At 50.9% G+C, this 13760-nt stretch overlaps 1 pseudogene; it reads right to left on the bottom strand.

The window, feature by feature from the left end:
* Positions 1 to 1402: 1402 nt before the first annotated feature.
* Positions 1403 to 8778, bottom strand: LOC125931265 (BTB/POZ domain-containing protein 2-like; annotated as a pseudogene).
* Positions 8779 to 13760: the final 4982 nt, after the last annotated feature.

Raw genomic sequence — 13760 nt, 5'->3', positions numbered from 1 at the left:
ACAAAACCCAGACCAGCTCGAACACGCCTTCACATTCTTTCCTCTCCCTTCCGGCTGGACCAGGAAGTGGGTTCTACGTTAACACCATGAACGTGCACCAAAAGTTTTGAGGAATATTGATATTTGCAGTGATTTACTTCACAGTGAAGTCATACAATGCAAACGTTGGAAGTAACGGAGATTTTGTACAACCCCCTCATCTGGCAGAGAAGGAAACTGACGGGCAGAGGGGGTGAATGATGCCCAAGATCACACAGGTTATGACTGCCTGGCCCCACTTGACACTCTAGGCCTCTGGAGTCTTAGACCAATACATTTGCTACTACACCACACCCTTTTTCCCATTACTGTCTCTGGATTCCATGTCAAAACATAGATTTTTTGGCAACCGTTTTGTGTAAACAAGGATGATGCTTATCAATATAAAGCCTAAACAGTTCATGGGGTTGTCTCTGCTTTCTTGCTTGTTTGTTTGTAGGTATACTTCTTTTCTTTATTTTTAAAAACTATTTCATGGCTTGGGGGAGAATGTAGGTTCCAGAAGGAATCATTGGGGCAGAAACACACAGGCTTTGGGAGTGGGGAGGTACCTGGAAGCTGGGGGAGGGGCCACGCCCTCCAGCACCTCTGAGCAAAGTGCTCCCTCAGAGGCCAGCTGGGGCAGGGCTCCAGTATGTACAGGTGGGCCAGCTGGGGACATGGCCACCATGGCTGACTCACACCATTGCCCCTCCCAGGAAGATCAGGTCTGAGGTCCACGCACTCAGCTGCAGGGGCCTGGAAGGGCCCATTCAGAGAGGCTAGACAAGTATGGCCCTTCACAAGGCCCACTGGGTGGGCCTGAGCCTGGCAGGAAGCCAGCCTTCAGGACTCTGAGGGGGCTCCAGGCCCAAAGACTCCTAGTCTCCAGGGCTCCGGCCAGTGCTCTGGGGGCCAGGCTCAGGATGGCCTAAACATCCCCAGTGAACTGACCGGAACAAAAGAGCACAAGACCCCAACCAAATGCACTAGAAGCCTCTCCCACATACTCCTACTAGAGAACTGGAAATCCAAGATGCAGTGCCATGGGCAGTTCAACGAAAACAAACACGAGACGAAAACTCATTCAAAGCCTATGGTCAGGCAGTTGGTCAGGTGGCCCTGAGATTTCGGGACAGTGCACCCTCGGCTCAGGGAGGCTCCGGGCCAGTCGTGCATCCCAAGTCCTAAGGGATTGGCTCACGTGGCCCCCACCCCTGCCCCCGGCCACATCCCGGCTCCTCTGAACAGGCAGCCACGCTCACCACCATGGAGAGTAAAGACTCTCTCCTGACGCCCAGGAATGTGGTAGGGAGTGAGTGGACAACCCCCATGGCAGGGGGGCACCGGGGCTCTGCATGAAACGTGGGGTGGCCTACCTGTATCAGGTGACTTCAGGGTCCTGGCCAACCTCCACGGACGGGCTGGGGGCCTGAGGGGCCTAGGTGTAGATGACCTTGGAGATGTGGCTGTCCTCCGTGGACCTGCCATTGTTGTTCCTGGCCACATAGCAGAAGGTAAGACACATCTTGGCCCTCCGTGGTAGGGAACTCATGGGTCACCTTGGGAAGGCCTTTGGTGCCTAATGGGAGTCCAGGCCCTTCGGCGTGGCACGGGCTACGTAGTTGACACTGGGCAGCACCTCCGCCAGTTCCTGGAACACGACCCAGAAGGTGCTGGTGGAGCCATCACAGCTGAAGCCCCTGTCGTTCTGGCCCTGACCGTGTCGCTGACCGTGGGGATGATCTGGACGTTCACGTAGTCATCAGTGGTCCAGGTGGATGGAGCCATACAGCCCAAAGCCAACCGCGAAAATGCTCTTGTTGATGTTGAACCTGATGTGGCCGCTGGTGCTGCTGTAGCCCCAGTGGCTCTCCCTCTGCGGGAAGCTGTTGATGCTGCTGCACTCCTTCCGCCCTGCTGGTCCATGAAGTCCACAGGCAGCTTGGGATGCACGGCCAAGTGCAGGAAGAGGCTTGACCACCTCGCAGTCCACGAGCATGCCCTGGGCGCAGGTTCTGCAGCAAACTCCTCCATGGTCATCACTGGGAAGCAGACGAGGGCCAGCGCCTTGCCCAGAACCTCGCACTTGCTCTCGGGAGAAACCTGCAGCTGCTGTCGCTGACCCTCAGCCTCGGACCAGTGGACAACGGCGCTGAACAAACGCACCCCCCAAAATGCCTCCTGTGTCCAGCGCCAGCACGGCCACCTCGGCGGTGTTTTTGCCGACGTTCTCCAGAAACCGGTCAGCCGGCTGGGGTTCACTGAAGAGTCTCACCTGCCTCAGCGGCACGGACATGTGGGCAGCCCTGAGGCTCTTCTGGAACTCCAGGCGGTCGGCCTGGAGCGCCGGCCCCGGGTGTGCCGCGTGGTCGTGACCTCAGGGGAGGAGAGAAACTTGAGCAGGGCCAGGTAGGCCGCCGCCTCTACCTCCCGCAGCGCCACGTCGGTGCACGCGGCGGCCATGCCCGTGAACGCAGCGTGGAAGACGGCCCTGCCCACTGCCAGCACCGCTCCCCGTGCCCGGAAGCGGTGCGCACGCACCCCTGGCGGGCCAGCAAGTGCACGGCACAGGCGCAGAGCGCCTCCTTGTTGACGAGGGAGGCCAGGCACCCCTTCGTCGTGGGCTCTGGGGCCTACCAGTTGTAGACAGGCCATGCAGCAGCGCCGCCACCTGGCTCCTCGGCAGGCTGCTCCTCCCCCCCCCCCCTCCGCGGGGGAAACCCCGGGGATGGGGGGCGCGGGAGGGGGGTGCTGCATTGGCATTGGCATTAGGCCCGGGGTTAGAACCCCAGCTGACACTTCACCCGCCTGCGGCCGCTACCCATCTTGTCTGGGCGGCGGCCTAGGGACCCGGCCTAGGCGCCTCCTGTTGTCCCTCGTCTTCCCCTTGCGTGTTTTCTAGTTGCTGGGAATGCTGGTGAACTCCTCACCCCGCTTGGTCTGGCTTCTGTCTCAACCACTCCATCGAAACTGCTCTTTGCAACTACCTATTTGTTACTACATTCAAAGGACACTTCCCACACCGCCCTTGACTCAACACCTCGCCGTGGCCGCCGGCGACCCCACCCCCTTCCTAGAAAGCTCTGGCTCAGCGCAGCTCCAAAAGCGGGCTTTGCGGACCGGGACCAGTGTGCAAACTGTTGCTGGTCGGCCACGAGGTTGAGTACGGAAACGAAGACTCAGGTGAACTTTTATGGCAATTCGGCAGAGGAGCTTTTGCCTGTGGAATCTAGTAATAAAAAAAAAGTGGGGTTTGTATTTTGAAGGCGCTAACATTTGTTAATCCATTTTATTGCATTTTATCACAAAAGTGTTGGTCTGGGATACGTGGGCGCGGGGCGAATCCCTAACCCTTCTCCAAAGATAATGTAAGAAACACTGCTATCATCCCTTACCTCCTCCGAATCCAACTGTCCTGGCTTTCCTCCTACTCCGCTCTTCAGAAGCTTACACGTTGCCTTCATTTCCCTCAGGCGCCCGGATTCCCCCTTTCCTGATAAACTCCTGTGGGTCTATTGGATCTCAGCAGAGAGGCCACTCCTCAGGAACCTCTCCTCCGTCAGGCCCTAGAGGCCTATGCTGTCCATAGCTTCGACGTACCAGTCCACATCAGATTCCGTGGCAGCTGCCAAGCCTCATTGTCCCCTCAGCCCCTAGCCCAGTGCCTGGCACTGGAGGGAGCCCGATCCCCCTTCATGGGGTGAGTGAGTTCCACGTAAGGCGGCCTTGGGATCACACCATTCACTGACTTAGAAGGTACCTTCCACCCATGCATTTCCTCCACGTTACTTCGCCTTCCCTAACTCTTGCAGTAAGCATCCGGATGGTCAAAAATCAGGAGTGAATTCAATAGTGGTACAATCCCCTCAGTGGTCCAAGACAAAGTTAGAAACCCAGGTTGCAAACCATCCTATAGATTATATGATTTCCCGTTTCTGGGAAGGGGGAAGGAACAGCAGTGGCTTCTCAGCTAGAGAACTCGTCCTGGCAGGCCCAGTGCGTTCTGGAAAGCTGCCAGCCTGTGTGGAGGAAATTGCCTTACCTTAATTTAAGCACAGATGGGGAATCAGGAGCCTGGATTGAAGTCTTGGCCAGGTAGAGCGCTGCCCACCAGACGAATGCCACAGCATTCCCTGCCCTATGCCACAGTATCCTGCAGAGTGAGTGAATGGCAGCCAGAGTGACCCTTGGGGCTAGGCTAAGGGGGTTACTAATTAGTGCTCCTATAGCACACTGAAAATAGAAACGGCAAGTGTTACTATTAATAGTCATATTTCCTCTGGTCTGGTTTCGAAGGTCCCTTCCGTTTTTACTCCAGAACCTCTGGAAAGAAACAAGAAATGTGCTTTGGAGGGAAAAGACAGTGGTAAGCAGTGCAATTCAGTATGACTGGAAAACTAAAATGCAGAGGAATATGCTGCCTCGCTAGAGTGACGCTGAAGACTGAAACCCTTAGGGAAAAAGTGAACTGTTTTGACACATACAATGTAAACGTTTGGCATTGAAAAGAAAAAAAAATGGAACCAATTAAAGGACAAGAGAAAAACTGAGAAAAATATTTTTTACATAGACAGCAACTGAAAGAAGAGTATCCTTAATATATAAAGTGCTCTTTCAATCAATAAGAAAATGAGGAATATCCACATTGGAAAATGGGCAAAAGGCATGAGTAGGCAATCCACCAAAGAAGAAATACGAGTCAATTCTACATGAAGACCGAAAAGGTGCTTTTTTTATTTGGTTTCTCTTTAATTACCAGCGAGACTGAACCTGTAGAGTATAATTTTTCATTTATCAGCTCGGCAAAGATTAAACATATTGATCCTCCCCAGGCAAAGCGAGGGGAAATGGGCATTTACATTTGCCACTAATGGGACTGTACATAGGTACAGCCTTTCTGGACGGAGACTTGGCAAGGCGTAACAAAAGCCTTGTCTTTTGACTCATGGGTTCCACCTCTAGGAAAGAATCCTAAGGAATAATCAAACAAGTAAACAAAGATGTATAACGATTAGTTATCTTGGTGAGGTTTATAGTAGCAAAACCGGAAGTGATCTAAGTGCGTATCAACAGATGATTGGTTAAGCATACAGTGGAATACCATGTAATCACTTTGAAAAGACGAGCAGCTTTATATCTATTGATATGGAAGGATGTCTGTGACACATAGATGTCACTAAATGAAAAAAAGAAAGTTGGAAACAGAAGGTGTGGAATGATTTGGTATTTTAGCACTTTAAAAATGTGTGTCTGCAGAAAAACATCGTGCGCTCTGCAATCATACTTTGTGAATGATGAGATTACAGGTGATTTTTATTTTGTTCCTTTATACTTTTCCATAATTTCTTGATTTTTTTTTCACAATGAAAATTTACAGTTATCTCCATTGAAAAATACCTTTTAGGGAGCACTTGGTCTGGTTATTCCGGCTGTTTTATGGAAGTGGAAGAAAAAACAAATAAAGACATGAGTACCTAAAATAAGGAAGTGAAATTTTTCATCACTGAAAAATGTGATCGTTTCTCTCTGGAATCATTATGTCATTATTCATTTTGGACTTCACTCGCTTTATTCCAGGAAGCTTCCCTACTCCTAGTAGCCTCATCTTTTTCTTTTGAAAATATCCTGGAACATTCTATCACATTGGCTTTCCCTGAAATCATTATTGGGTATAATAATACTTGTATTTTGAATTTTTTAAATCACCAATAAAAATTAATTGCCAATAAACTCTGCTAAAGCACATCTCTCCCCAGGGATATGTATTATGACCTCGGACGTCTGAGTAAAGCTGTGTAGAGGTCCTTCTGGGCCCAGCCCCACTGGGATCACTCTCCCCAGGTGCCCAGGGCCCCCTTCGCCTTTGCCAGGAGCCAACATCCCTGCTAGTGCCTCTAAGTGACCTTTCCACATGTCAACTTCTGATTATATTCTTATAGGACCAAATCGGGGTCTGAGCCCATGTTTAGAAATGTAGCGTGGGATGCCAAAGCGTGTTTTGTTAATAAGTCTTAGGTCATCCCCTTCTGTGTTAGGGATAGGGATATGAAGAATGTACCAGTCTTTGGTTGGGAAAGTATTTGCTAGAAAAATAAGAATATAGAAGAATCACAGTTCTTTCGACTACATTATTATTACATAATTTATTTTATTTTTTAATGTTTACTTATTTATTTTTAAGAGGGGGGAGGGGCAGAGAGAAAGGGGGAGAGAGAGAGAGAGTCCCGAGCAGCCTCCATTGTCAGCGCAGAGCCCCACGCAGGGCTTGATCCTACGAACCATGAGATCATGACCTGAGCCAAAATCACGAGTCAGATGCTAAACCGACTGAGCCACCCAGGCGCCCCTTATATAATTTATAATGGTTTATGTATTATACACATATATACCTTTTGATATGTAATAATATATATAACTGTATATAAACATAATAATATATATATATACCTTTTGATGTGTAGTATATATATACCTTACATATAAATATGTATATAGATACACATATATAATATTAGTTTGAATCATAAGAAATTTCTTATATTCAACTCTTTTTGGCCTCTAGAAATGACAAATTTCATATGGTTCAACCTTGCATATTACCGTTCTGCTGATAGTATCTGGACAGTTTTCCACAACTACAAGAATTAGACAGAACATAATATCCTGATGTTGTTGTTGTTTCCAGAGAGGGAGAAAAGTGAGCATTTTACGTGGCTTTGCCTTTGACCAAAGGGTACCTATGTGTGTATGTATGTGTGTGTGCTCTTGGAAACTAAGTAGAAAACCGCCCCGCACGTTTTTAAAAAATTAGTCTTAATCTAACTTCCTCCGGTGCCCTGTTCAATAATTCCTCTGTTGAAGTAGCTGTTTGAATCTGTTCCTTTTTTTCAGAACTTTCATCTTTAAGAAAGGGGAAAAATTTTTCCCAGGTGACACTCCTGTATTGCTTTTTGATTTTGCACATTATGGGCTCCGCCGTTCATCCTTAGAGATCGTTCCATCCTTTGACAACTGGCCAGAGGTGTGAAGCAACTTGCCCACGTTCACACAGCTAATTAGGGCAGAGCTGGGACCAGAACCCCGGGCTTTTATACCTTTCCACTCTGCAGAGGGAGTGGGGGGCTGTTATCATGAGCTCCCCCCCCCCGCCCAGGAGGGACAGGCCTTGGGCTCAGTTGAAGAGCAGAGCCAGGAACCAAGGGCCTGGGAGGTCTGAGGGAAAAGATCATCAGTTGACAAATGACGGTGATCACTATTAATGTTATTATTCATATGCTAGGTCTGCAGCTGAAAACACAGGTTTATTTAAAATGCACATAATAATTTGAGTTTGCTCCAACATTTATTTTCTGTCTAAATTATTTTTTAACTGATATGAATGCCAAGACTTCTGAAGACAAAAAGCAAGGCTTTTTAAAAAATCCATAACCTTAAATTAAGACCACATTTATTCACACGGCTGCTCGCAGCCCAGAACTTTCTCCCTTTTAACCCTACAGTGACATCAGCAAGCCACATTTCCACCTCTTCTTGGCCCACTTTGTATTTTTTCTGGTAGTAACTGCATTGGAAAGCCAAAATATAATGCATTTCACAGTCAGACTCCTAATGGGATTTTTTAGTAAACTGGCCTGACCAGCCCACTGCCCCAGCGAAAAGACGTCTCTAATTGATCTCTGTGTAGAAACAGCAGCTGGCCATCAGAACCACTGTGCTCTGGTGGGTGATTGTTTTATCAGCACAAGCCCTTCCATCATGATAAGAGAGAAACGGCAGGACCTGGGGAGAGACACCCAGAGAGGGCCAGACAGACAGACAGGCACAGATAAGACCCAGCGCAAACCTGACTGCAGGACCCACAGCCACGAAACCCTAAGTGGAAACTTTCTGATAACCCAGGATGGACTGGAGCCAGGCGGAGGCAGGGAAGGGCTTGGGGGTAGGCGGCAAAGTGTGGAGGGTCAGAAGGGGCCTGCTGCCCGGAGCTCCTGAGCTTGCCCTGAGCTATGTTAGGGGGCGCTGTGGGGCCGCAAGTGCCGATTCCCTACCCTGCAGAACCCGCAGCTTCAGTGGGCCTGCGGTCCTTGAAACCCCCCCCCCCCCGCCACCCACCCATAGCTCTTTTGGCAAAGAGTAGGTGTGCCCTGGCCAGGTTCCAGTTTGGGTAATTACAGCCTGTCAACCCACATTCCCCCCAGGATTGCGGTTAAATATGGTACCCGTCTTCACAATTAAATTTTAGCTCTAATAGGACACTCGGTCGTCACGTTACGTGACAGTTAAATAACGGCTGCACCGTACCCCAGAGGTAGCTGCACTTTTGTGGCGACTACAAAGATTTCTCTGCGTGTAATCAGTGACCTGTATGGACAGAATTGGGGAGTGGGGGGGGGGTCTTGCGGCTCAATAAGAGTTGGTAACTGTAGGACTTTGCTCGTCATTACGGTTTTCCCGCAAACTCTTCCACAGGAAAAAATACGGGGAAAAAACTTCATGCCGCAATATTATTTCCAGTTCTTTCACCTGGAAAAAAAAAATCAGGATGCCAGGTTGCTGCAGGATAGGTGAAGGGTCCGACTCCCTCTCCGGCCCCAGGTCCCCTCCATTCCATTGTCTCAATTTCACAGGCACCCTTGCCTTTCTCCGAAGGGGTCTTGTACTCCCCCTGGGACGTCTTTCTTTTGTTCTCTACTTACAGAGACCTTTTATCCTAGCAAGGTCCAGCTCAAATGTCACTTCCTTCATGATGCCATTCATGATCCTCTAGTCCAATTAAGCGCTTCTCCTCTTATGCCCCCATACGATGGTTCTATTATCCTTACTCAGCATTTATTCAAATTTGTCTTATACAGTATTATAGTCAGTTGTTTACACATTTGGCACATGCACAAAACTAGGAGCTCCTTGAGGACAGGGACCTAGATTACTTTTCCTGATCCCCAGGCACAGTGCTTACTAAACATTTCCCAAGGAGAGAAAGAAGGCATCCACTCTTTCTTTTCCCAGGGCGTAAATAGAACAGCTGGCATTTGTTGAGTGTTTGCTGTATGTTGATCATGGTCCTGAGCACTTTACACGCGCTAACTCTTTCCGCCCTCGCCATCCCATAAGGCATTGTTATTATTTTCTCATTTTTATAGGTGAAAACACTGAGGCACAGAGAGGTTAGACAATTTGCCCAAGGCCACACAGCCAGTAAGCGGCAGCACCGAGAGTGAAACCCACAAGGCTTACCTCCAGAACTCCATACCCGTACGCCACAGCGTCCAATAGGTTTTTAATTAAACATATCAGTACCCTCACTGTCTTCCGTATTTCAGATCAATCCAGGTCTCCAAAAGCACAACTTGGCTTCTAAAGGGGTGGGCGTGACGATGGGAGAGGGTGATGACACATAATGGTATCCTAAGAAAGGAGTGGGCTGCTTTCCGAAATCCACATTCTTGTTTGTCAGTTTCCATCCTTGGGCAATTATTTCACACTGAAAATGAGAAGGTGATAATCTAAAGTATTCGCAGCCAGTCTCGCAGACAGAGGTGTGAGCAAGGAGGAACATAGCATGTTGTGATTAGAGACAAGCAACAAACCCCAGTGATTGCAAAGCGGAAGGAAGGGGTCAGCCTCATTATTCTAGTGCATAGTTTTCTGCACCCATAGAAATATTTTGTTCCAACAAGTTAATTCCTTTAAGTGGTGAGCACTGAGTGTGGCAGACACGATTATCTTTCTTAGGTTTCTTGCCGCTTTCTCCCCACCCGGCTGGGGGAAGGATTTCTGCAGCTCACCTCGTGCAATTAGAAACAGCCCCACAGGGCAGAGGTGCAGCCTGCGTTCTGAGATACTCTTCTGCTGCTGAAATAAAAACAGCCTTTGAGAATATTCTCCTGCCAAAATCATTTTAGCATTTCACTGTCACACAGCGGGAGGCCGAGAGAGAGAGAGAGAGAGAGAGAGAGAGAATCTTTTCCTCGCACGACCGGCAAGACCTCGAGTTTTTCCCGTGTGCAAGGAAATTAATTAATTTCCTTTTTTATTTTTGAAAAAAGGGGGCCATAAAAACATAGTTCAAGATGTTACATTTTCATAAGGAAGAAGTCTCAATTGTAAATGAGTCACTCTTTTAAGACAAGGCTGTAATTAGATTACCCGTGGTGCTGATGAATGGGGAGGGTGAAGGGTCCTAGCTTCTTTCTGGAGAAAGAAACACCCTCGGAGGCAGAAGCAAGGGCTGCCTCGGGCGGCCACGCTGGTGCCAGCGCCAAAGACTTCTCTCCCGTGATGCTGAAAGAAGAAAGGCTGTTTCTAAACCTAGGAGGAATAACAACAGGAAAGGCAATGTAGAGAGAGGGTGAGCCAAGGTGCCTGCCCAAACAGGGGCCAGCAGTGCTGTCCGAGGCCCGGCAGCCTCCGGCACCGCGGCCAATGGCCAGTGCTTTCTGCATAATCTCTTTAAACCCGGGTATATTTTCTCTTGCAGTTACTGAAAAGATGAGCGAACTTGGTAACCATTTCAAAACTGGCTTCGTTTTTGTTGTTTCTACGTGCCCACGACGGGCCGATTGTATCCCTCCCCCAAATCTCTATATTGATGCCCTAACCACCAGGACCTCTGGAGAAGGGGCCCTTCACGAGGTGATTAAGGGGGTGCCTGGGTGGCTCAGTCCATTAAGCATCTGACTCTTGATTTCAGTTCAGGTCATGATCTTGCAGTTTGGGGGTTCAAGCCCCACTTCGGGCTCTGTGCTGATGGTACGGAGCCTGCTTGGGATTCTCTCTCCCTGTCTCTGTGCTCTCTCTGTCTCTCTCAAAGTAAATAAATAAACTTTAAAAAAATTTTCAAGAGGTGATTAAGATAAAATGAGGCCCTTAGGGTGGGCTTAATCCAATCTCACTGGTGTCCTTACAAGAACGAGACATGGGGACACACAGAGACATGGCACGTGAGGACAGGGAGAGACACAGTCCTCTCCAAGCAGAGGACAGAGGCCTCAGGAAACACCAAACCTGCCCATGCTTTGATCTTGGATTCCCAGCCTCTAGAGCTGAACAAACAGAACAGAATAAATTCCTGCTGTTTCAGCCACGGAGAGTCTGTGGCGGCGGGAGCAGACTCATACCCAAGCATTTTTCAAAAATCGGTCCACGGACCACTTCCGTAGGAAAGTAGAGAGCAGATTAAAATGCAGACTCCTGGGCCCCACGCAGGCCCACTAAATCCAATCTCCAGGGCCCAGGACACACTAAAATTGGGAAATGCCTGCAGCCAAAAGTTCCTGTGTCACCTCAGCGGTGACAGGGGCTGCCCGAAGGCCACAGCGCCTGAACCGACACCCCCCCCCCCCCCCCCCCCGCCAACCGCCCCTTGGAAAGGCATTCTTTGCAGTGAAACATGGCCTTCTCCCTGGTGGATCTCTTTTCAGTGCAAATAGCTCCTGGATGGGGGTGACAAATTAAGTCAATAACCTTTGAGTATGAATTCATTTATCAGCTGAATTCCTGTGGGATTGGAAGAATGCCAAACCTGAGAAAACCTGGGTAAGTGGGGGTTCCGAGACGGCAGCGCGGTCCACACGGGGAGAAGGCGCCACCTTCGCAACAGCGCGGGGCTAGCCCCACCGAGGGACGGCTGCGGGGCACCTGGTGCACGGCTCTCGGGCAGGAAGGGGGACAGAGACGTGGAGGCGAGGCTTCTGGGCGAAGACCGCGGACTCCCACCCGTCTAGTGTTTTCTTGTTGGCTGCTGGGAAGCTGAGGGCAAAGCCAGGCCTGCCTCCCTCGCTCCCTCAGGGTGACGTGCCCAGGGGTTGCTGACAGCACAGCAGAGGGGGCCACGGGGGTGGCAGAAGGGGTGGATAGAAGCAGGGACGAGCCGCGGACTGTTGAACAACTGTCATGGCCCCCACACGGCCCCCTGAGAACAGAAGGCAGCCACGGGGGAAAGAGGAATCCTCACCAGCCCCTTTGTTTCAGGGTTCACCTCTCAGGGACCCCGGCCTGCGCCTGGCACACCACGCCAGGCCTGAACCCAGGAGGGTGTGACAAGGAGGCTCTTTGGTCTTGCTCTGTACTCCCTCGCTTTCATTGTTATTTCTTTCCTTGCGAGGAAGGAGGCGGCATCCCTCCCCTCTCCCATCCCCAGGGGCCTGGCTTAATTCACTTCGCGATTCAAGCTCAGTGTTCTCCCGGCCCACGCAATTCACACGTGACGGTGGCGGCTGTGTCCTCCGGTTTCTGGAGTCTTCGGGCAAGTCCTGATGGGCCGGGAGCTTCCGCCACTGGGTCGAGGCCAGTGTCCCCGCTGCTGACAAGTGACCGCCTTAGAGAGAGCTGTCTGGCGGCGGGCTCAGAAGCCGTGGCATTGGGATGGATACCAAGCTGGAACTCAGAGCCCTCCGCGGGGCTGGATGGCTGCCTGCCCCCAAGCCAGAGCGTCAAGGAAATGCGCTCTCTGGCCTCCCGTCTTCTATGGAAAAAGGTGAACGTGAGGTGCAGTCTGCAACAGACGCCCGGCCGAGGATTCCACACTGTTCCTGGAAGCAGCAGATGGCGGGGAGGAGGACGATCAGCCCGGCCAGAAGAGTCGCTGGCAAGCCACCGTTCCTTCTCAAGACGGCGCTCCCTGTGACAGCAGACAGGGTGGCGGCCCCACCCAGGTGCCCCGGGATCCCTTTTGACGCTTGGCGCGCGCGCTCTGCTCCTGCCAGTGTGCTTTCACCTCGCACGCTCCACCAGCACCTAAGCTTCGCTTTGGGAGGTCAGTCCTCGGGCCACCAGAAGGGAGCCACTTTGCACACCGGTGCGGGGAACTGGCAGTGCCTGGGAGGTGACTACCCCCCCCATCCCCCCACTGTGGCTCTTAGTCACCGGCCGATGGGGACAGGGGTGTGAAAATCTAGGTCCCCTAGCCATGCTGACTCAGAAGCGGTCACCCTCCAGAGCTGTCGTACGGGCGAGGCCAGGCAAGGACATGCCCTGCGTGGCTCCTCTTTTCCTTCCCTTTGCTGCCTCCCCCCTTCCCCTGCAGGTCTCCTCCGGAAGGGCCTCCCTCCTGGCTGAACTGCTCACACACAAATCCTTGCCTTGGGATCAGCTTCCGGGCAGCTGGACACGGGTCGTGCATGAGAAGTCCTGTCGCGGGGGCGCCTGGGTGGCTCGGCTGGTTGAGTATCCGACTCTTGATTTCAGCTCGGGTCATGATCTCCCAGTCGTCAGATCGAGCCCTGCATCAGGCTCTGAGCTGGATGTGGAGTCTGCTTAAGATTCTCTCTCTCTGTCTCTCTCTGTCCCTCCTCCCAACTCACGTGCGCGTGCACACGTGTGCACCCGTGTGTACTCTCTCTCTCTCTCTCAAATAAATACATTAATTTTTTAAAAATCCTGTTGACCTCCCATTAGTATCTCCTAACCAAGAGAAACGCTCACCCCCTCTCTCTCTAGCTCCCTTGCCCCTCAACCAGATCCTCCTGCAGACCCCCTATTGCTATTAGAGAGAAGCACCGTTCTTGTCACCGAGTTCAGAAACGTGGGGGCCTTGCAGTGTCTCTCTGACCCAATCCTGTTCCCTACTCCTACCCCACCCCTCAGATCAGGCCCCCTGCGTTCACCTGGACTAAGACAATAAACCTGAGGGCATTATGTGTCCACCTCCTGTCTCCCATTGTTCTGGAATATCCAGAACACTGCTAGCAAATGCATCCTGCTAAAGTACTGGTCTAATCTCTTTAGCACTCTCCGGATCT

This window comes from Panthera uncia, chromosome X (assembly GCF_023721935.1).
Source record: "Panthera uncia isolate 11264 chromosome X, Puncia_PCG_1.0, whole genome shotgun sequence".
NCBI lineage: Eukaryota > Metazoa > Chordata > Mammalia > Carnivora > Felidae > Panthera > Panthera uncia.
Note: the sequence above shows the minus strand (reverse complement) of the source record. Positions and strands in the feature narration are given on the sequence as shown.